The sequence below is a fragment of the Lepus europaeus genome, chromosome 16 (genome assembly GCF_033115175.1).
Source record: "Lepus europaeus isolate LE1 chromosome 16, mLepTim1.pri, whole genome shotgun sequence".
Lineage (NCBI taxonomy): Eukaryota > Metazoa > Chordata > Mammalia > Lagomorpha > Leporidae > Lepus > Lepus europaeus.
The window spans coordinates 36,688,031-36,712,009 of record NC_084842.1 but is presented as its reverse complement, the minus strand read 5'-3'; the positions used below and the strand labels follow the sequence as shown (position 1 = coordinate 36,712,009).

Sequence of the window (23,979 nt, the reverse complement as noted above, 5' to 3'; positions counted from 1 at the left end):
AATTCATAAAGCAGGTGATTATGGGGACAATAAGGAAAAATGTCATTAAGTCAGTAAAAATCCCTTGAATCTTGCCAATTCTGTAATAGCGCCTAGAAGTCTGACACTTCAAAATAATCCTTGCCAAATTTTGCAACAAAATTTTACTAATGATGCTCATTTGCAAGGATTTAGTTTGGATATTCCAGGCTGCAGGACATGAAACACACTGGATAATTTCTTTGACGTTGCTATGTTTTATTAAATCATTTCCCAAAGTGTCAAATAAAACAAATCTATTTTTTAAAAGCAACCCTGAAAAGGTCACCAACTTTTTAATAGACCAATTTCTCATCTCACTTTTAGTTTATTTTCTCACACATTTCAGGTTCAGGAATTGATTCATTAAGAACACTGAGTTTCAAAACAAGCTTCTTTCTCTCTGAGGCCCAGCAGCCAGAGCAGAACCATGCTGAGGAGACACAGGCCATCAATTCACAATGAGCCACAGGGCTGGTGTTTGGTACAGCAGTGTTTGGTGCCTGCATCAGAAGTGGACCTTGTGGCACAGCAGGTTAAGCTGCATCTTGTGATGCCCACATCCTATATCAGAATGGTAGTTCAAGTCTCAGCTACTCCACTTCCAATCCAGCTTTCTGCTAATGCAACTGGGAAGGCAGTGATGACAGCCTAAGTACTTGAATTTCAGCCACCCCAAGTAGGAGACCAATATAAAGTCCCTGGTTCCTGGCTTTGGCCTGGCCCAGCTCCAGCAGTCGGGCATTTAGGGAGTGAATCAGCAGGTGGGAGACTTCCTCTCCCTGTCTCCTCATCTTCTTTCTCACTCTGCCTTTCAAATAAATAAATCTTTAAAAAAAATGCACATCCAATATTGGAGTACCTAGCTTCAAGTTCTCCTTATGATGGCTCAAGTACTTGTAGTCTGTCAACCATGTGAGAGATCTGAATTGAGTTCCCAACTTTGGCTATAACATGTGTCTGAGGGGGTGAACCATTTTGTGGGATGTCTTTCTGTTAGTCTCTCTACTTTTCAAATGAATAAAAATTAATAAATAATCCTTATCTTAAAAAATGAGACTGGCCGGCGCCGTGGCTTAACAGGCTAATCCTCCGCCTTGCAGCGCCGGCACACCGGGTTCTAGTCTCGGTTGGGGCGCGGGATTCTATCCCGGTTGCCCCTCTTCCAGGCCAGCTCTCTGCTATGGCCTGGGAAGGCAGTGGAGGATGGCCCAAGTGCTTGGGCCCTGCACCCGCATGGGAGACCAGGAAAAGCACCTGGCTCCTGGCTTCGGATCAGCGAGATGAGCTGGCCGCAGCGGCCATTGGAGGGTGAACCAACGGCAAAAAGGAAGACCTTTCTCTTTGTCTCTCTCTCTCACTATCCACTCTGCCTGTCCAAAAAAAAAAAAAAAAAAAAAAAAAAAAAATGAGGCTGATCCTAAGGGCCAGGGACATCTTGACGGAAAGTCTTAGTAATGTTCAGGCCACTTAATATAGAGTAGCTGCTCTATTACAGCACAGTGCTAAGTGTTATTTTGTTTAATCTTTATCTAATGATAATGATTAGGATCACCATTGCTTACACTTTCATTTCAATGCTTTTATCTGTCACTTGAATGTTTCACCCCTAGGCTTTAAAACATGCAAGAATAAAGATGAAACAAAAATAAACATGTTTATAACTATTCCTAATATTTCTATTTCTAGAAAGTTATTTTAGATACAAAGAATGACATAGTTCCACTATAACTAAACCCTTCCAGAGGACTTCTCTCATCCCCTGGGCCAATTTTCAGTGGGCAAGACTTGCTGAAGAGTAATTCCCTCTACCCCTGCCCACTTCTCTGGGGGAGGAAGAATGGTGCATATCCAGTCTAGTCCTTTCCAACCAGCTTCTGAGTTCTCTTGTACCTAGGACAGCCTGTCCTGGCCCCTCTTGGTGGTGGGATGCTGGGCCTGCCCTGCAGAACAAGGCCTGCCGTGTGGAGTTTCGTCATAGTTTGGGTGGCTAATACCCAGGCAAGTACTCACAAGAGCATTGCAAGAGCTTCTTTAATCTACCTCTTCATCAGTAATCTCTGTCTATCTGAGTCCTGTCATTATAAATGTGTACAGTAGTCCCCCTCTTCGATGATTTTGTTTTCTAAACTGTGGACAGAAAATATGGAATGGAAAATTCAAGAAATAAATAATTGGTAAGTTTTCACTTACACACCATTCTGAGCATCTTGAGTTGTCCTGCTGCTTCTCACCTAAGACACGGGTCATTCTTTTGTCCAGCATATCCATGCTGTTTGTACTAGCTGCCTTTTAGTCATTTAGTAGGCATCTTGGTTATTAGGCCAGCTGTCCAGATATCACAATGCTAGTGTTCAACTAACCCTTATTTAACTGAATAATGGACCCAAAGCCCAAAAGTAGTGATGGTGATGATTTCAATATGCCAAAAAGAAGCCATGAAATGCTTCCTTTAACTGAAAAGTTGGAAGTACAATCAGATACTTTGAGAGAGAGACCCATTCACATAACTTTCAGAATATTGTTATAATTGTTCTATTTTATTACCAGCTGTTGTTGTTAATCTCTTACTGTGCTTAATTTATAAGTTAACTATCATAGGTATGGATATACTGAAAAAATATAGTATAGACTAGGGTACTATTGGAGGTTTCACACATCCACTGGGAGTCTTGGAACATATATAACCTATGAAAATAATTGCAGGTAAGGCCGGTGCTGTGGCATAGTGGGTAAAACCACCACCTTCAGTGCTGGCATCACATATGGGCACTGGTTTTAGTCCCGGCAGTTCCACTTCTGATCCAGCTCTCTGCTATGGCCTGGGAAAACAGTGGAAAATGGCCCAAGTCCTTGGGCCCCTGCACCCATGTAGGTCACCTGGAAGAAGCTCCTGGCTCCAGGGTCCTGGCTTCAGATCGGCAGAGCTCTGGCCACTGTGGCCATCTGGGGAGTCAACCAGTGGATGGAAGACCTCTTTCTCTCTCTCTCTTCCTCTGCCTCTCTGTAACTCTGCCTTTCAAATAAATAAATTAATTGATTAAAAAAAAGAATTTGGAGACAACTGAAGTATAAACTCTGGCTGGGATGAGAGGTACTGTTCATTAAGCCTCCAAAATTTCAACTACTTCACAGAAGGGAATTAACTAACACTGTGTGTGTGTGTGTGTGTGTTTCCACACAAAAGCTTTAGCAACATATCCATCCTGGATTCTTATAGACCTGCTCCAAATGATCTTCACTCTGGAACCCAGGCTGAGGAGCCACTTCCACCTGTATCATTGCTGATGGTGCCAGATAGACTAAAAATCAAGGGCAGTCATTTCCACTCACACTACATTGGCTAAAGCCAGTCACATAGCCAAAAGTGAATGCCACTCAGCGGGATGTGCGCTGCTCCTGCAGAGGGATACCATTGCATTTGTGAGCAACAACATAGTCACATAACAGATGATGTCCTCTGTTAAGAATTAGTTACATCAGATATATTCCCATCCTCTCCGCTCAGGAAGAATTGATGACCCAAAGAATCAGCTCCTGGATAGTATCTATGGATACAGTGCTCTGAGGTGGGGCTTTGGTGGCAAGGGGAGCAGAGGAAGTAGCCCCATTGTCTGACTTGCAATGTTCATCCATCTCTTGATTCCCACTGAACATAGCAGACTTGCCCCCATAACTTGTCAGGCTGGAAACTGAAAATCTGTATCTTCCCTTCAGTTGTTTACAACATCATTGGAGCTCAGGTGGGGTGGGGTGTGAATATCTAACAGAACGAAATCAAAACAACATACAATCTAGTATCAAAATGGGGAAAAGAGTTGGTTATGGAGCCCTAGTGAAGATTTTCCTAAACATCTCTCCCAAATTGCTGCTTTGCTGCGAAAATTGGAAATGGAATCCAGGAGCAATGAGGTTTTGTGGTGAGAGGCAGTATGAGATGAGTGACCTAGTCTGTTTTCAGGTAAAGAGAGAAAAAGGAGAGCCATACCTAAACTGGGTCTTGGTTCAGTCACCCAATCCTCATATCAGAAATGGAAAAAAGAGGCAGATGGGTGACATTTCCAATGAAGATGACCTACGCTCAAGTAAATAGTTGTATTAGTATGCTGACACTTGAACCATGAAAGTAGTATCTGCTCCTCACAGACACTGGGGGAGAGAGGTAGGAGGAGTGACAGAAACATCCCAGATGTCTGACATAGATCACTGAGTCACTAAATTGCTTCTCATGGTTCAAGACTTTTGTACGTGACTCTTGGGAAGATAACGGGTCTCCTTTCAAAAATTTCTGACTCTGACCATCACTTTGCCCACCTTCTCATTCCTTGCTTGAACAAGCAGCTTCTTTGTTCTCTGCCCCAGAGTTCCTATTCTATTCTTCCTAGGTCTGGGACTCGGCATCCTTCTTTCTTGTGCATCCTTTTCCTGGGGCCTGAAGCCTGACATGATCTCTTCTCCACTATCACTTTCAAATTAGGGGCGGGGCCAAGATGGCGGATAGTGAGGACATGCGCCTTAGTTTGGGAAAATAAAGTTTCATAAAAGTGGAATTACTGTAGCCTCAGGAAAAGATTCAAGAAAAAAACTGCAGAGGAAACGCTTCTGGATCTAGTGGATGTGACACAGAGGACCTACAGGGAGCCCACCACGTGGAAACCCAACCGCGGGAGACCAGCCTCAGAATCTCCCCAGCGCAGGAACCAACGGGAGGTAAGACAAAGGCGTCAGAAACCAGAGACATTGGGGGGGAAAAGCAGAGGCCTCTGAGCAAAACAAAGAGCAGGCACCATTTTACATATGTAAAGCGCCGCCAAGGAGTTCACAAACTCAGTAACCTTGGAACTTCGGTGAAATTTGAAAACACATTGAGGGCTGCATAAACTCTTTGTGTGGTCCCAGGGGTAGATCAAACGAATACTCACAGAGGCCAGATTTCAACTACACTCAATTCCACTCACCTGTACCGAATAACTTCCCAACTGAGTCAAAAAAAAAAAAAAAAAAAAAAGAGAGAGAGAGAGAGCAATCCAGCAAGGAGCAAGGGAGAGAACAATCTGGGTGAGTCGCTTTTTGCACAGCCTTAAACCCGAAGAATCAAGCAGAGCTCTCTGGCCACACCCATCACAGCCTCTAAGGATCCATCAAAGCAGACAGCCCACTTAGAGGCATAGTATAACGAGAAAAAAACACCACAGCCAAAAAAAAAAAAAAAAATTATCTCCAACACGCCAAACAACAAACATAGAAGCCGAGGTAACAAGAGCAAGGAAGACACTATAATGCCCTCAAATGAACAAGACACCCCAATCCAAGATTATGAAGATGAAGAGATAGAGGAAATGCAAGAAGTGGATCTCAAAAACTTGATAAGAACATTAAGAAGTTCTCAAAAACAAATTCTTGAACTACATAAATCCTTAATGGACAAGATAGAAAATCTCTCTCGTGAAAATGAAATATTAAGGAGGAATCAAAATGAAATGAAACAACTAGTAGAACATGAAACTCTGATAGTGACAAAAAACCACAATGAAATGAAGAACTCAATAGATCAAATGACAAACACATTAGAAAGCCTTAAAAACAGAATGGGTGAAGCAGAAGAGAGAATATCAGACTTAGAAGACAGAGAACAGGAAAGGAAACAGTCAAATCAAAGAAAAGAAGAAGAAATCAGAAATCTAAAAAATACTGTCAGGAATCTACAGGATACTATTTAAAAACCCAACATTTGGGTTCTAGGAGTTCCTGAAGGCATGGAGAGGGAGAAAGTATTAGAAGGCCTTTTTAGTGAGATACTAGCAGAAAATTTCCCAGGTTTGGAGAAGGACAGAGGCATCTTAGTACAGGAAGCTCATAGAACCCCTAATAAACATGATCAAAAGAGATCCTCACCATGACACATTGTAATCAAACTCACCACAGTGAAACACAAAGAAAAGATCCTAAAATGTGCAAGAGAGAAATGCCAGATTACTCTCGGAGGATCTCCAATTAGACTCACAGCTGACTTCTCATCAGAAACCCTACAAGCTAGGAGAGAATGGGGAGATATAGCCCAGGTACTAAGAGAGAAAAACTGCCAGCCCAGAATATTATATCCTGCAAAGCTCTCATTTGTGAATGAAGGTGAAATAAAGACCTTTCACAGCAAACAGAAATTGAAAGAATTTGTTGCCACTCATCCTGCCCTGCAAAAGATGCTTAAAGATGTGTTACATACAGAAACACAGAAACACGGTAACCAATATGAAAGAAGATAAAGGAAGGAAACCCCACAGCAAAAGATCACAGGAGTTTCAAACCATATATTAGAAAAAATCTTTGGCAAATGACAGGGCAAAGTTACTCCTTCTCAATAGTCACATTGAATGTTAATGGCTTGAACTGTCCAGTTAAAAGACACCGATTGGCAGATTGGGTTAAGGAACAAAACCCATCTTTTTGCTGCTTACAAGAAACTCATCTTTCCAACAATGATGCATACAGACTGAAAGTGAAAGGCTGGAAAAAGATATACCATGCCAACAGAAATGAAAAAAGAGCGGGCGTAGCCATCTTAATATCAGACAACATAAACTTTACCACAAAAACTGTTAGGAGAGACAAAGAGGGGCACTATTTAATGATTAAGGGATCCATTCAACAGGAAGATATAACGATTATCAATGTATATGCACCTAATTACAGGGCACCAGCTTATTTAAAAGACTTGTTAAGGGACTTAAAGGGAGACTTAGACCCCAATACAATAGTACTGGGGGACTTCAATACTCCACTCTCAGAGATAGACAGATCAACAGGACAGAAGATCAACAAGGAGACAGTAGATTTAAATGACACTACAGCCCAAATGGATCTAACAGATATCTACAGAACATTTCATCCTACATCTAAGGACTTTACATTCTTCTCAGCAGTACATGGAACCTTCTCTAGGATTGACCACATACTAGGCCATAAAGCAAGTCTCAGCAAATTCAAAAGAATTAGAATCATACCATGCAGCTTCTCAGACCACAAAGGAATGAAATTGGAAATTAGCAACTTGGGAATCCCTAGAGCACGTGCAAACACATGGAGATTGAACAACATGCTCCTGAATGAACAATGGGTCATAGAAGAAATTAAAAGAGAAATCAAAAATTTTCTGGAAGTAAATGAGGATAAAAGTACAACATACCAAAACCTATGGGATACAACAAAAGCAGTGTTAAGAGGAAAGTTTATATCAATAGGTGCCTACATCAAGAAATTGGAGAGGCACCAAATAGATGAGCTTTCAAGTCATCTCAAGGATCTAGAAAATCTGCAGCAAACCAAACCCAAACCCAGTAGGAGAAGAGAAATAATTAAAATCAAAGAAGAAATCAACAGGATTGAATCCAAAAAAACATTACAAAAAATCAGCCAAACGAGGAGCTGGTTTTGTGAAAAAATAAACAAAATCGACACCCATTGGCCCAACTAACTAAAAAAAAAGAAGAGAAAAGACCCAAATCAATAGGATCAGAGATGAAAAGGGAAACGTAACAACATACACCACAGAAATAAAAAGAATCATCAGAAATTACTACAAGGACTTGTATGCCAGCAAACAGGGAAATCTATCAGAAATGGACAGATTCTTGGACACATACAACCTACCTAAATTGAACCAGGAAGACATAGAAAACCTAAACAGACCCATAACTGACACAGAAATTGAAACAGTAATAAAGGCCCTCCCAACAAAGAAAAGCCCAGGACCAGATGGATTCACTGCTGAGTTCTACCAGACATTTAGAGAAGAACTAACTCCAATTCTTCTCAAACTATTCAAAACAATCGAAAAAGAGGGAATCCTCCCAAATTCTTTCTATGAAACCAGCATCACCTTAATTCCTAAGCCGGAAAAAGATGCAGCATTGAAAGAGAATTACAGACCAATATCCCTGATGAACATAGATGCAAAAATACTCAATAAAATTCTGGCCAATAGAATGCAACAACACATCAGAAAGATCATCCACCCAGACCAAGTGGGATTTATCCCTGGTATGCAGGGACGGTTCAACGTCCGCAGAACAATCAACGTAATACACTACATTAACAGACTGCAGAAGAAAAACCATATGATTCTCTCAATAGACGCAGAGAAAGCATTTGATAAAATACAACACCCTTTCCTGATGAAAACTCTAAGCAAACTGGGTATGGAAGGAACATTCCTCAATACAATCAAAGCAATATATGAAAAACCCACGGCCAACATCCTATTGAATGGGGAAAAGTTGGAAGCATTTCCACTGAGATCTGGTACCAGACAGGGATGCCCACTCTCACCACTGCTATTCAATATAGTTCTGGAAGTTTTAGCCAGAGCTATTAGGCAAGAAAAAGAAATTAAAGGGATACAAATTGGGAGGGAAGAACTCAAACTATCCCTCTTTGCAGATGATATGATTCTTTATTTAGGGGACCCAAAGAACTCAACTAAGAGACTACTGGAACTCATCGAAGAGTTTGGCAAAGTAGCAGGATATAAAATCAATGCACAAAAACCAACAGCCTTTGTATACACAGGCAATGCCACGGCTGAGGAAGAACTTCTAAGATCAATCCCATTCACAATAGCTACAAAAACAATCAAATACCTTGGAATAAACTTAACCAAGGACGTTAAAGATCTCTACGATGAAAACTACAAAACCTTAAAGAAAGAAATAGAAGAGGATACCAAAAAATGGAGAAATCTTCCATGCTCAAGGATTGGAAGAATCAATATCATCAAAATGTCTATTCTCCCAAAAGCAATTTATACATTCAATGCAATACCAATCAAGATACCGAAGACCTTCTTCTCAGATCTGGAAAAAATGATGCTGAAATTCATATGGAGACACAGAAGACCTCGAATAGCTAAAGCAATCTTGTACAACAAAAACAAAGCCGGAGGCATCACAATACCAGATTTCAGGTCATACTACAGGGCAGTTTTTATCAAAACAGCATGGTACTGGTACAGAAACAGATGGATAGACCAATGGAACAGAATAGAAACACCAGAAATCAATCCAAACATCTACAGCCAACTTATATTTGATCAAAGATCCAAAACTAATCCCTGGAATAAGGACAGCCTATTCAATAAATGGTGCTGGGAAAATTGGATTTCCACGTGCAGAAGCCTGAATCAAGACCCATACCTTTCACCTTACACAAAAATTCACTCAACATGGATTAAAGACTTAAATCTACGACCCAAAACCATCAAATTATTAGAGAGCATTGGAGAAACCCTGCAAGATATAGGCACAGGCAAAGACTTCTTGGAAAAGACCCCAGGAGCACAGGCAGTCAAAACCAAAATTAACATTTGGGATTGCAGCAAATTGAGAAGTTTCTGTACTTCAAAAGAAACAGTCAGGAAAGTGAAGAGGCAACCAACAGAATGGGAAAAAATATTTGCAAACTATACTACAGATAAAGGGTTGATAACCAGAATCTACAAAGAAATCAAGAAAATCCACAACAACAGAACAAACAACCCACTTAAGAGATGGGCCAAGGACCTCAATAGACATTTTTCGAAAGAGGAAATCCAAATGGCCAACAGACACATGAAAAAATGTTCAAGATCACTAGCAATCAGAGAAATGCAAATCAAAACCACAATGAGGTTCCATCTCACCCTGGTGAGAATGGCTCACATTCAGAAATCTACCAACAATAGATGCTGGAGAGGATGTGGGGAAAAAGGGACACTAACCCACTGTTGGTGGGAATGCAAACTGGTTAAGCCACTATGGAAGTCAGTCTGGAGATTCCTCAGAAACCTGAACATAACCCTACCATACAACCCAGCCATCCCACTCCTTGGAATTTACCCAAAGGAAATTAATTTGGCAAATAAAAAAGCCATCTGCACATTAATGTTTATTGCAGCTCAATTCACAATAGCTAAGACCTGGAACCAACCCAAATGCCCATCAACAGTAGACTGGATAAAGAAATTATGGGACATGTACTCCATAGAATACGATACAGCAGTAAGGAACAATGAAACCCAGTCATTTGCAGCAAGATGGAGGAATCTGGAAAACATCATGCTGAGTGAATTAATCCAGTCCCAAAGAGACAAATATCATTTGTTTTCCCTGATTGGCGACAACTGAGCACCAAAGGGGAAACCTGTTGAAGTGAAATGGACACTATAAGAAACAATGACCTGATCAGCTCTTGTCCTGACTCTAGATGTACAATGTAATACTTTATCCTTTTTAGTATTTGTTGTTGTTTTTGTTGTTGTTGTTCTAGTACTAGTGGTTGAACTCTGTAATTAACACACAATTATTCTTAGGTGTTTAAATTTTAACTGAAAAGTGATCCCTGTTAAATTTAAGAGTGGAAAAAGAGAGGGAGGAGATGTACAATTTGGGACATGCACAATCAGACTTGCCCCAAATGATGGAGTTAGAAATGTGCCAGGGGATTCCAATACAATCCCATCAAGGTGGCATGTACCAATGCCATCTCACTAATCCAAGTGATCAATTTCAGTTCACATTCGATGGCTCTGATAGGTCTAAGAATCAAAGGGATCACACAAACAAGACAAGTGTCTGCTAATACTAACTGATAGAATCAAAAAGGGAGAGAAATATCCAACATGGGAAGTGGGATACACAGCAGACTCATAGAATGGCAGACGTCCTAAACAACACTCTGGCCTCAGAATCAGCCCTTAAGGCATTCGGATCTGGCTGAAGAGCCCATGAGAGTATTGTAGGCATGGAAAGCCAAGATACCATGGAAAAGAAAAAAAGAAGAAGACCTAAATGAAAGATCTCTGTTAGTGAGATCCCAGTGGAAAGAACGGGGCCATCAAAGAAGGAGGTACCTTTCTCTGAAGGGAGGAGAGAACTTCCACTTTGACTATGACCCTATCGGAATAAGATCAAAGTCAGCGAACTCTAAAGGCTTCCATAGCCCTGGCAACTCATGACTAGAGCCTAGGGAGATTACTGATGCCATGAACAGGAGTGTCAAATTGTTAAGTCAGCAACAGGAGTCACTGTGTACTTACATCCCACGTGAGATCTGTCCTTAATGTGTTGTCTAATGTGCAATGATGCTATAACTAGTACTGAAACAGTATTTTTACACTTTGTGTTTCTGCGTGGGTACAAACTGATGAGATCTTTACTAATTATATACTGAATCAATCTTCTGTATATAAAGATAATTGGAAATAAAAAAAACCTGGTGTTAAATTGGAAATGGCATAGAAAATTAATTAATTTAAAAAATATTATGTAGGATCTCTGTCTTTAATGTGCTGTACACTCTTATTTAATGCTATAACTAGTACTGCAACAGTATTTTTTTTCACTTTGTGTTGCTATATGGGGGCAAACTGTTGAAATCGTTACCTAATATATACTAAGCTGATCTTCTGTATATAAAGAGAATTGAAAATGAATCATGATGTGATTGGAGGGGGAGAGGGAGCGGGAAAGGGGAGGGTTGTGGGTGGGAGGGAAGTTTTGGGAGGGGGAAGCCATGGTAACCCATAAGCTGTACTTTGGAAATTTATATTCATTAAATAAAAGTTTAATTTAAAAAAATTAGGAAAAAAAATTCACCACATTGAGACTTTTAAAATTGAGTATCCACTTTTCAATCTCATTTTCATTGAGGGTTATCTCAGTGCCAAGGCTGCAACAGGGACAGTGCTACTGCAGCTCAGTGTAGAGCACCAGGGAGCAGCAGGGGCCTCAGCCTCACACCCCAGAGGGGAAGAGCATGTAACTGATGGGAGCCTTGTCAGAGTACCATGGGTCTTTATAAAAGCATAGCTTTGAAACTTCATTTTAATGTAATCCATAAGAAACACATTTTACATTGCAATTCAGTACCCACAAACATATGGGGAGAAAAGATTTGTGAAAGAATATTTATCATTCTTCTGATATTTTTCTATTCTATTTCGTTTTTTAAATGCTAGTCAAATCTCACATTATTGATATCGTGAATTACTCATGTTTGGCAACCTGCAGTTTGAAAAACACTGCTTTAAAGTGCACACTAATAACCATACTACTGAACTGTAGGACTGTATGAAAAGCAACATTAATAGCACATTGTCTTCATTACTAATGCTGCTGAGTGCTCTATCTGTTTCTATGTGTGTTACTGTCATTTCAATTAAAATCTTAAAATTGCTATGGGCCATAATGCCAACATTATTCTCTAGTGTTCCAGTGAATACCAAAAAAAAAAAAAAAGTTACTCTTATTGAATTCATCTTAACTTCCGATTTGGTGATGACTTGCAAAAGCAGCACATGTGGATAGCCAGATTTTCATTACCAGTTTAGCAGTTATTTTCCGAGTTTCAACAAACATTTTCCTCCAGTGAAGTTTGGTCTAAATCCAGCTAATCTACAATTGTATAATGATGGGATTTCACCGTTCTCTCTGTTAAATTACAAGAGTTTGAAGACTGGAAACATTTCAAGGATAACAAATAGGGTTTAGAAACCGAAACTGTGCCTTTTAGGATAGCTTCAGATCCTCAGCTGTCATATGAAAACCTCAAAGCTCTCCTTTTACAGCTGGCAGGATTTTTGCTTCTTTATAAACACGCACATACTCTGTCTCTTAGGAACAGGCCACCGCACAGAACACATGGAGACATGATTCTGCACCCATAGGTATGTGCACATCGAGGCGCGAGCCCGCCCGGCCCCTCGTGTCATCTGCAATCCAGACAGATCCAAGATGCTGGTAGATTGGAACCGGCCTTAACCTCTCCTCTCTTCCCCAAATCAAACCCACCGTAAACGCCGCGAAGAGCCAGGAAGCTCCACAGCTTTAATCATTTCCTTTCCTCGAGCTCCATGTGGCATACAGGACACTCCGTTTTTCTTTAGGTTTGCAGTCATCCCGCGAGGGGTGCGCAAGAAGAAAGCAGCAAATCGATGTTTCCGAAGGGCGGAGGGTGCAGAGAGAAAGCGTCATGCTCTTTGGCGGCACCTCTGCGCTCCACTCTGAGCAATCAAGAAAATCCTCCAGTTCCAGCAGGGGTTGAGAGTTGGCGCCACCTGGCTTTTTAAAGAAGAACAAGAGGTAGGAGGAGGGCGTTGAAGGGAACCCCGCGTCTTCCTCTCCACCAAGCCTAACCTGCCGGTGGGAAGAAAGACCTGGCGCACCTTCCGCTTCCTAGCCCAGGGCAGCAAAGCGCCCTGCGGAAGGCGGGGCTGTGACCCTCCCAGAAATAAAAAAGCCGGAGAATTTTCCTCGCTGCTGCTGTTAGGACGGCGGATTCCACATTTCAGTCAGGTCCAAAGAGTGGAAGTAACTGTGGCATCTGAAGTAGTAAAAGCAAAGATTAATTTACGCGTTGATTCGCTCCGGCTCGTTTCTATCAATTATCTATTTTGCACAAACTTCCTGCAGCGACCTGTGAGGAACAATAGAACGGAAAAAGTGCACCCCACGGTTCTCTCTATTGCAACACTGGAAAGGAGTCCAGTTAAAGGAAGCTCTTGTGCCTCGATTTGTTCACACGCAGATTGGGGAAAACAAGGCCTTCAATGAGGGTTCCAAGGGACTGATGAGGAAATAAAATGAGAAAGGGGCAGGACTTCAATATTACCATTTTAGTAGGAAGGTAAATAATGCTTATAGAGAAAACGGTAATGTTGTTTTCCATTCAGTATCATAAATTTGCAGTTTTTGTTTGCTTAGATATCATGCTGGAGGGTACAGATTGCTTTATCTAGAACCTGAGCCAGTTATCAAAAAGTCATCATTTCTCCAAACTGTTCAGCATGCTTTTAAAAGGATGGGATCTAGAGAAAATTTCTTGGGAACTGTTCTTCCATAAACAAAAACACAAATATATGAATGCATATAATGTGTATGCACTAAGGGCAGGTATGAAAATGTGTACATGAATGGGAAATATCAGTTTGCTTTTATTGTAATAATGACTCATGTACATTGCCACTTGCATTCACAAAGACCTGCATTCACTTTTCATTTAATTCTCCAAACATCAGGGGGACATTTTTACAAAATCCCTATTTTAAAGGTAAGAAAACTGAAGCTTACAAAAATTACTTTTTCAGATTTTGATAAGAAGTTATGGAGCCAAAGCCATTTATTCTAATTCTGGGTCATTCTTACATTCTGCAAACAGGAGATGGATACCTTCTGTGTGCCAGGCACCAAAGCATAGTGGCCACAAAGATCAAAGATATATTCCACTGCCCTCAAGGAACTCAGAGCTAATGGAGGAGAAGTTACACTCGTATGGTACATATTCTCTGTAATGAGCCCAGGTCTTAGGGAAGGCCCTCAAGAAGAGGAGACACCCAGACTGAATTGTGAAGGACAACAAGACATAGCCTGATTCTGTAGAAAGAAAGTCTGAGCCAGACAAAAACACAACATGTGCAAAGATGTGGAGACAAAAGAAGCTTGAGTGTTCAATATAATTCAGCCGCTAAACATTAGTGTGTGCGTAGAGGGAGTGTAGAAAGGACATGATGAAGAGCGTTATGTAGTCAGCATTTGGGTTTTCTGACATCTAAGGGAGAGTGAGTGAAAGATTAAAATAGGGAAATGAAATTGCTTTTGCAATTGTAGAAAGATCAGTCAGCTACCACAAGCACAGACTTGAGGGTATAATAGCAGCGGGAAAAAAGACAGAATGATCCAGGCAAAGCTCAGTGTCCATCATTAGTGAGTCAGGATGTGATTAGAGAAAAGATGGGTAGATTTGAATAATATTTAGGAAGACCTGGTGACTGTTTCCAGGTTCCTTGCCTGTGCACCGGGCAGGTGGTGATGCCATTCACAGAGACTAGCAGAACAGACTATAGATGTGCAACAGAGATTAGACATAAATTGTTTGAAGCATGCTGAGTTTTAGAAATCTAAATGCATCCATGTAGACATTTCCTCTAATATAGAACTGAATATTCAGGTCTAGTACTGAGAGAAGAGATCTGAATTACAGACGGTTGTGTCATCAATGATAACCAAAACCATAGAATGATTAATGATAATATTTGCCAACAGGCATTGAGTTCCTATGTATCTGGCACTGTGCAAAGCACTTTTAGTAGATTATCTCATCTAATCCTCATATAGTAAATATTATTATTAAGTATTACACAGGTAGAGGGTTTCATACTGGAAAAGAGGTCTGGAACCAGACCCTGAGGATTGCATTTAGGACAAGTGGCAGGAGAGCTCTTCCTTCTAGACTGCACAGCTGGCTTCATGTTTACCTCCAGCTTGTTGACTGCTCAGTTCCATCTCTGTTCTACTTCTATCTAGGACAACATCTGAGAGTGGTTATTAGGGCTGGGCTGCTCCAAGTCCTTCAAGTCTGAAGGTAATAGAGGAAAAGTTATTTCAGTGCAGAGATGTCATCTGTTCCACTACACATTATCTCAATTGTTCCTCATACAGTCAAGGTCAACCAGGGCAAGGTGAACAGCAGGAAAGAAGTGCCCTAGATTTAATTTTCAACTGTGGTACAGCAGATTAAGCTGCCCCTCACAACACTGCATCCCATATCAGAGTGCCAATTCAAGTCCCAGCTGCTCCACTTCCAATCCAGCTTCTTGCTAATGTGCTAGAGAAGACTGCAGATTGTGACCCAAGTACTTGGGTCCCTGCCACCTACTTGGGAGACTGAAGTTGAGTTTTTGGCTCTTAGCTTCAGACTGGCCCAGTCCTAGCTATTGTGAACAGACAACCAATGGATGGAAGATCCCTCTCTGCCTTTGTCTCCCTCTCTCATTAACTTTCAAATAAATAATCTTTTAAAACATTTTTCAACATGGCGATTTCCTGAATCATCTTCTCACACCAAAAAGGAGCTTCCCTAACACAAGCAAGAGCAACTTTACTATCTTATTCTTAATGGTGGATGATTCATTTTAGCTCCTCCACCTTCCCCCAATACTGATACTTCGAAAGCTTGTTTTGGGAGGGAAAATGATCGTTGAATATGAGTGGGTCTTCAAAAAGTTCATGGAATGCATATTATGAAAAAGGTATGCATGGATTTCAAAATATTTGCACCAAAATAACATCCTTTAATTCCATTTTCTATGAACTTTTCAAAGTTCCCACATACTATTCTGAGTATTGACTTCACTTAATTTTCATCTATTTTATTAGAGATTTTTGTCTCTGCTACATTGGGCCCAAGATTTGAAAAACAAATGAAACTTGCGGCTATATTCGTTCTCCTGGTGAACTTTGAAGGCTTAAAGACTTACAAAGTAGGGTTGGTATGTTTAAAAAAAAAAAAAAACACTACCCAAGTGAAATGGTATTGATTTGATTTTGCTTTAAGACAGCACCATGGGTGATAGACTAAGCCTCTGCCTGTGGCACCAGCATCCCATATAGGCCCCACTTTGATTCACTCCTGCTCCACTTTTGATCCAACTCCCTGCTAAAGGCCTGGGAAAGCAGCGGCAGATGGCCCAAGTGCTTGGGCCCCGGTATCCATGTGGGAGACCCCAAGGAAGCTCCTGGCTCCTGGCTTCAGCCTGGCCCAGCCTCAGTGGTTGTAGCCATTTGGGGAGTGAACCAGCAGATGGAAGCACACTCTTTCTCTCTGTTTCTCCATCTCTCTGTAACTCTGCCTCTCAAGTAAATAAATAAATCCTAAAAAAAGAAAAAAAAAAGAAAGCTATACTCCTGAATCTGACACTTTTATATTGTGGCCCAGTTATTCTCCATATGAATCAGAAAGCTAGGTGAAGACTGTGGATGGTTTGGGTGATTGCAGGAGGTAGCCTAAAGACTTGATTGTGTTCACCTAAACCAGTCAGGGAGACTGCTGGGATTCAATCTTTCAATAACTTTTTTGGAGTATGGCACTGGGCAATAACTCTAACTGGACTCTCTAGTTCTATGACCTTTGAAAATCATTTCTCTATGCCCCTCTGTACTCATCTGTGAGAAGATGGGGTTGAAGCATCTCTATGGTGTTTTCCAAGTTAACATTCACTGGGTACCTAATAATGTGAGAATGAGCAGGGGTGGGTATTTGACCTAGAGTTAAGACTTTGGTTAAGTAAACTGTGTCCCACCTTGGAGTGCTTGTGTTCAATTCCCAGCTCCAGTTCCCAGATCCAGCTTTCTGTCAATGCAGGTCCATGGAGGCAGTGAATATGGTTCAAGTGAATAGATCCCTGCCACCTAACTAGGGAGAAATGGATTGAGTTCCCAGATCCAGGTTCCTGGGCTCTGGGAGGCATCTGAGGAGTGAACCAGCAGATGGGAGGTTCTCTGACTGCCACTGCTTCGCAAATTATAAAAAAGAAAAAGAAAAAAAAATGAGCAGTGTTGACTTTGCTGCTTCTGTAAGGTGTGGCTTATGACCCACTGAATGTTGATACTTATTTAACATCAGAGAGCACGGGAATAGAAATTGAGATTTATGGGCCAGATTAAAAATAAAAACCTAGATGAAAAATAATAATATATGTGTACATATTTTATGTGTTATACACACACAGAGAAAGAGAGAGACAGAGACAGGTAGAAATAAATCTAGAAAAATTGATCAAGGTATGCAGCCAGTGGATGCCGAAGTCAGGTCTCAGGTCCAAGTTTTCTAACTATTGGTCAAATAATTTGCCAATTGATCTCTGTACACATCATCTACACATGTCACCAGAAATCTGGAAGATTTGATAAGATTCATGCTTAATCAGCTCCATGTGTGGTGTGCTTCCTTCCCTCACTACCATCAATATTGTCTTGGAAAAAGCCGCATATGCTGGCGACAGCATGGATTTCTTTTAAATGGGAGTCCTAAGAACTCACCCCTGCCTTTAATACTAACTTTGCATGTAAATTTGCCGAAGGAAAATATCCTGAGATCATTTTTCAGAGATGATGAAAGGAGTTCATTTAATCGAAGAGGCTAAAAGAGAGGAAATTAGCTGGCTTGTCCTTTCACTGAGAGCAATGTGGGACAGTGAGCCCAGGCTGTACCAGGCATGAGACAGAGGGCACTTTCCCAGCTCCATTCCAGCTGTGCCTTGGGCAAGTAATTTACCTTTTTTGGCTTCAGCTCATTTTCAGGAAAATTCAGAATTTAAATCAATCACTAATTATCCCTAAATTCTGAAATTTCACCTGGAGAAATTTCTGAAGCAAGCTGAGTGAACTTTCAGCCAACTCTCCTCTGCATCTCTCTGCCCCATAATTAGAAAAAAAAAAGTGGGCTAGTGATCTAAACAACAGAAGTCGTAATAGCAGTTCATGAGGAAGAGGAGCTCTGCAACAGAGTCTTGTTTAGACTGAAACAGGTAAAAAGTGGATTGGCAGGCCATTGCCTTCACTTAATTCCTTCAATATTCATTTGGTAAATATTGAGTAAGTGCCCCAGGGCTAACGCCTAGGAATCCAACCAGTGTATCTTAAACACACCAAGGAAGCAGTTAGCAACAGAAAAATGTGCTTTTGCAGGTAAATGACATTGCATCATGGGAAAAGCGACCTAGTATCTGAATCTGATAATGCCTTGCATCTGTCACAACCCATTCTGTGGTCCTGGGCAAGTCACCGGCTCTCTAGCCTGGCTTCGGACAGCCGGCCCATCTTCAAAGTCCCTTTCTGGGATAGATTCTGTTCCTGAAAGGCCTCATTGATCGCCTGGGTACCACAGCCAACTGCCTCAAGTGAACACAAGAAGCCCTAGGTAACCTGAGCCCATAGCTCCCTCCCATTTGGGAAGAAAAAAAAATGGGGGGCGGGGGATCGAAAGAAAAGAAAGGAGAAAAATACTGAGAAACATGTTTTGGCAGGCAAGGCCTTTGGAGACTACCATATGTGCTCCATATTGAGGAACCCTCGGTCTTTGATGTTTTTCTGAATGTAAAGGCATTATTCTTTCTCGAACTGCGCGTAAGTACTGCAGTCACTAAAACAATGAGACCAGAACGCGCCGACCCAGCTCTAAGTGCATAATTCGTCCTTCACCCAAGTGCCTGCCACCGGTGGGCTCCCCAGGTTGCACCCGGACAGCTGGCAGGGCTGCCATTTCCCGCAGTCACATCCCCCTTTCGGACCCAGGGTTGTCTCGATCCTAGAACACCTTAACGACAAGTTCGGAAGTAAGTACTTTCCCAAACGCCCGGCGAAAATTCCCCAGATGTTTCCTGTGTCACGGAAACGAGCCCTGGTTGAATCTGAAGCATTCTCACGACGGCAGGATCACAAGGCCCGCATGGCGCCCGCGAGCCCGGCTCCCCGGCGAGCTGCGGGGCGCGCCCTTGGGTCCCCTGCATTCTCCAGGTTCTCGCAGGAGAAGCCTGCAGGGCTGGAAAGGAAAGATAAAGTGGTGGTAATGGTGGTGGATATTTTATTACGTGGGCAATTATAAATCATAAACGAAAGATTCCTTACTCAATTTACACTGCCGTCTCCGAGCAACTTATTGGGCACCCACTCCCCTTCCCTTTGCCTTCCTACCCCCACCCTAGTAAAAAACGGCCACCTTAAAACAGGGAATCAAATTCACTAGTGGTCTCGCCGGGGAACTCCCTTCCCCTCCAAAGGGCAGGATGGCCGGGGGCTAGCAGCAACTGGGGATCCCAGAAGTAGGAAGGTCCCCGTGACCTAGCGGCAGGAAGGGGCGCGCAAGCTCGACCACCTTGCGGCACACGTTAGGTTCCCCAAACTGGAGCCCCTCCAAAGTGGGCGGAGTGAGGAAGGATCTCCGGGGAGAGTAAGGCATCCGAGCTCCCGCTGCTTCCGGGTCTCGGCAAGCACTTCCGGGGTGCGGCTCTCGGGGTCCCAGCCTGCGCCTACCTGTACTAAGGGGGAAGATGAGCAACCAAGAGGGAGCTGTAACGACAGTGGCCAAGTAACTTCGGGATGGGTGGCACGAGGGTCGCCTGTAGTTGTGGTCCAGCCCCAGTGCTCCAGTGCTTCAACATCTGCTTTTGACCACCTCAGAGATAGGAAATTCCCCTGGGATCCCGAATGCCCTGGAGAGCCAGCCGGCGTGGTCGCTGCGCCGCTCTGAGGCCGGGCCCCGGGTTTCCTCTACCCAGAGCAAATTCATTGAGCGAATAACCTTTCTACACGTAGGCTTCCGAATAGGTCTCTGCTGTTGGCTGTCTGGGGTTAGTGTGGACTCCATCGAGTGGCCCCTGCGCACTCTGATCCTTGAGGGTCAGGAAGAGGAGCAATAACGCCCTGCTTGCGCTAAACTGGTCAGCTGGAGCGGCCTTGCTGGATGCCAGGCTCCGGCTGTCTGGGAACGAGCGGGCTAAGTTTGGGCTGTGGGTTGAACGTAGGATCCTTCAACCTTATCCGGAGATTATCTTGAGATAATCTCGTTTGTGAGGCCGAAATGAACTGCGCAGGCTCAAGATACGCACACATGAGTTTTTTCTTCCATTGGCCAAATAATTTTCTCCTTCGGTGTAGTCTTTCTGCCAGTCGTAATCTGCAGGTCTCCGAGCGTCAGCCTGGCTCAGAAATTGGGAACGAGTACGTTAGGAAGGAAGGGCACCCACCGAAATTACTTCTGGTGCTGACATTCTTTTTTTTTTTTTTTTTTTTTTCGGGAATGAATCAAAGCCACCATAGAAAAATATACTGTTGCCTGCCTGGACTTTGGGGTCAGCTTCCTTTTTCTGACCCTTCCTCAACTCAGCTTTTTATCCTCAGGAGAATATCTGGAATTTCCCTTATGGGAGTGGGGGATGGGGGATGAGGTGGGGAAGTGCAGCCAGCCCAGGTAAGTATGGGAGCCACATGGTCTGGCGAATGGAAAAAAGGAAAATCATCTCCAAATGCACCCAGGCAGGTGGGGGTAGGACGAAGCTGAAAGGGAATTGGGAATCTGAATGGCCCCGAAGGCAGCAGACTCCATACCCGGGCGTGAGGTGTGAGAAACAGTCAACATTTGGAGCACTGGAGTCAGAAGATTTTTGGCAGCTGTTAGATAACTTCCTGATCTGCAATAAAGTTCACATGACTGAGAGGATGTTTCCGCTACTCTGTTGCCTGGCTCTTTGCCTTTCTCTCCAAGTCTGCAGGTTAAGAGATTTTCTGGGTCTCAATTGAATAATAGTGCTGGTTGAATGTGCCCCCAGGAATCTTGGAGGCCTGGGGCTGCATGGATGGGATACAGGCAATCTGAAACGTACTAATCTGTTGCCTCCCCAGCTCTTAACTACAAAGTGACACTGAATCTTCTGTTTACAAAATGGGGAAGCTTTGTTGCCTAGTGGGTAAAGCTGCCCACTGCAATCTGACATCCCATATGGGTGCTAGTTTGAATCCTGGCTGCACCACTTCTGATCCAGCTCCCTACTGATGGCTGAGGAAAAGCAGCAGAAGATGGCCCAAGTCCTTGGGCCCCTGCACCCATGATGGGAGACTTGGAATAAGTCCCTGGTTCCTGGCTTCTGTGGGGCCAGCCTCAGACCTACAGATGCGGCCATCTAGGGAGTGAACCAACTGATGGAAGACCTCTGCCCCCCCCCCCCCGTAACTTTGACTTTCAAAATAAATAAATCTTTTTCTGAAATGGGGAATATAGGCTGCCCCTTTCCTAGTCAGCAACTGTTTGTTGCTGATCCTTCCCGGGCACCAGCATTAAACATTAAAACGAAAACAAAGAAAAGCTGTCTAGTTGCAAGCCTCTTCTGCGGCTTCGGTGCTCTCCGGCTGCAACAGTGGCGCTTCTGGAAAGCGGATTACAGCCTAACCACTATGGAAATACTAGAGCACTTCAAAAAGTTCATGGAAGTTGTTCTACCTTTTAAATTCCGTCTTTCCATGAACTTTTTTTGTAGTACCTTCATATATGCAAGATGTTCAGTTTCTTTATTGGAAAAGACAAAAGGCTGCTTGGAGAAAACCGCAGGGCTCCATAACAAGCAGCTCACAAGCGCCAGGCACCCAGCGACCTCGAACCCTTCCCGGCTGTGGGCACCGGAATGCGCCGCTCCGCCGGCACCTCCGGGTTTTAGTTCGGGTTCCGCTGGGGCGGGACGGGGTTGGCGAGCGTCCCTACCCTCACTCCAGAGTCGCTCGTAGGCCTACCTGACGTATATCCGGAGGAAAATAGAACTGGCTGAGGATAGTCCAAGAGCGCAAGGATCAGAGCAGAGCGGAGACAGCAAATGGGGGCAAGTGTGAATAGGGGATCGTGAGACGCGAGGAAAAGGCGTGAAATGCAGTCCAGCGTCTCGGCCGAGCAGAGGGCCGGCCTGCGAGGCCACATCTCGCTACAGCCAGGGCAAGTGGAGGCTGGGTCACCTAATTTCTAGGAAAGAGAGTCCCAGACACAAAGGAAAGAGATGAGGATCACCAGGGGGTGGGGGCGGTACTGTCAGATCCCTTCTTTGGCAAAATACCCCTGTTTTACAAACGCGAAGACCGGGGAGGCCAAGACGAGTAGATCACGAAGCAAATAGAGAAGCCGAGACCCAGCCCGGACATGCCCGCTCCAAGCCGCGTTAAGCTCTCGCCCCGCAGCTCCAATAACCGTCTAGAGTGGATCTTCGCGACGTTTCGGTCCAAATCCCCCCCACCCACCCGTTTGTCATCTATCAAAGGAGAGGCTCACAGTGGAAAAGTTCCAAGCGCCAGGCGTGTTTTTCAGCTCCCTGCGGGGGCGAGCACCGTGCAGTCGGTTTCAGGTGTTTGCTTGGCAGCCCCGCGCTACTGCGAACTCCGGGGCGCTGAGTCCTGCCTGGAGCGCGAGCCCCTGCGGCACCCGGTGGACGCCTAGGAAGCGGCAGGGGACACGGTGAGCGGGTACCGACCCCCGCCCGCACACCTTCGCTCTGAGCCTGAGCTGCAATGCTTTTCTCATTTGGATCCTGTGTTTTCGGTCTTGGCTTAAACAATCACTCTCGTCATTAATAACTGTAATAAGATCACTCTGGCTCAAGTCACCCAGGGTGGCGACGAGCCCAGAGACTCCCACTGCGGGCGGCGGGCTCAGCGCGCTCCTTTGGTAGCCTAGTCGCGGGTTGGGGAGGGCCTTGGGCCCTACCTGCCTACACTTGCGACGGAAGCTCCTCGCCGCGGTCTCCACCTTTCCCTACCTACCACCACTGGACAGATCCCTGCGAGAGGAAAGCCGCTCGCTCGTCTGCAGCCGCGCGAGTCGCAGTAGAGTCGCAGAGACTCCGAACGAGAGAGCTGGGCTCCAGAGATCACGTGGAGAAACTTGGTGAAGGCAAGACAAGCACTGTTTAGCTACAGTTGCTTGAAAAGCAGGCAACATTCTGAACGCCCTTCGAATTTTGCGCACTATTCTTTCTCGCCGCCCCCTCCCTCAGTTTCTTCTTTTAGTTTCTCAGTTGAATGTATTAAGTTTTAGAGTTTGAAGGCAGCCAGAGTTCCCGCCAGGAGAGATGTCACTACCTCTGAGGTGGATGGCTGTGACCCGGCTCTGAGTGGGTTCAGTTTAAACTATCTAATTCCAGGTCCCTAGCCTCGCACAGCCAGCCTCTTCCTTTCTGTGTCCCAGAAGTCGCCTTTGGTGCCACCAGCCCCAGGCAGAACCTGAAACCACGGGAGAGGATGGCAGAAGAGCCAGAGATACTCATAGACAAATGGAGTGCTGCTTCCTGAACTTGATTTTCAGTTGTCAGTCAACCTTTATTGTCACCACTGTGTGAAATAATCATAACTGTAACTGAGGAAATAAGTAACCATAGTCTCTCCTTCCACTGCAAGGGCTTAAAAACTAATTAATATACCTTCGTGGAGTTAAAATGCCCCATTTAAAAAGGCACTCACTTGGCCGCCTCCAGGATTGGAATAGTACTCCAGGGCAATTAGGACCACTGAGGCATTAGATTAGCCAAAAATTCAGGATTTGCACCTGTTACCTCTAGAACAGCCTTCCATGCCCATAGGGAAAAAGATGACTCAACAGTAACAAGTATGGTTTCAGGGACTC

At 43.7% G+C, this 23,979-nt stretch overlaps 1 long non-coding RNA gene across 1 annotated transcript in view; it reads right to left on the bottom strand.

Moving 5' to 3' along the window:
* Window positions 1-13,085, bottom strand: part of LOC133774928 (uncharacterized) — a 39,837-nt gene extending 26,752 nt beyond the window's left edge. The window contains exon 1 of the long non-coding RNA XR_009868184.1: window positions 12,840-13,085. This is a non-coding gene — a long non-coding RNA (uncharacterized LOC133774928). The remainder of the gene's footprint in view (window positions 1-12,839) is intronic.
* Window positions 13,086-23,979: the final 10,894 nt, after the last annotated feature.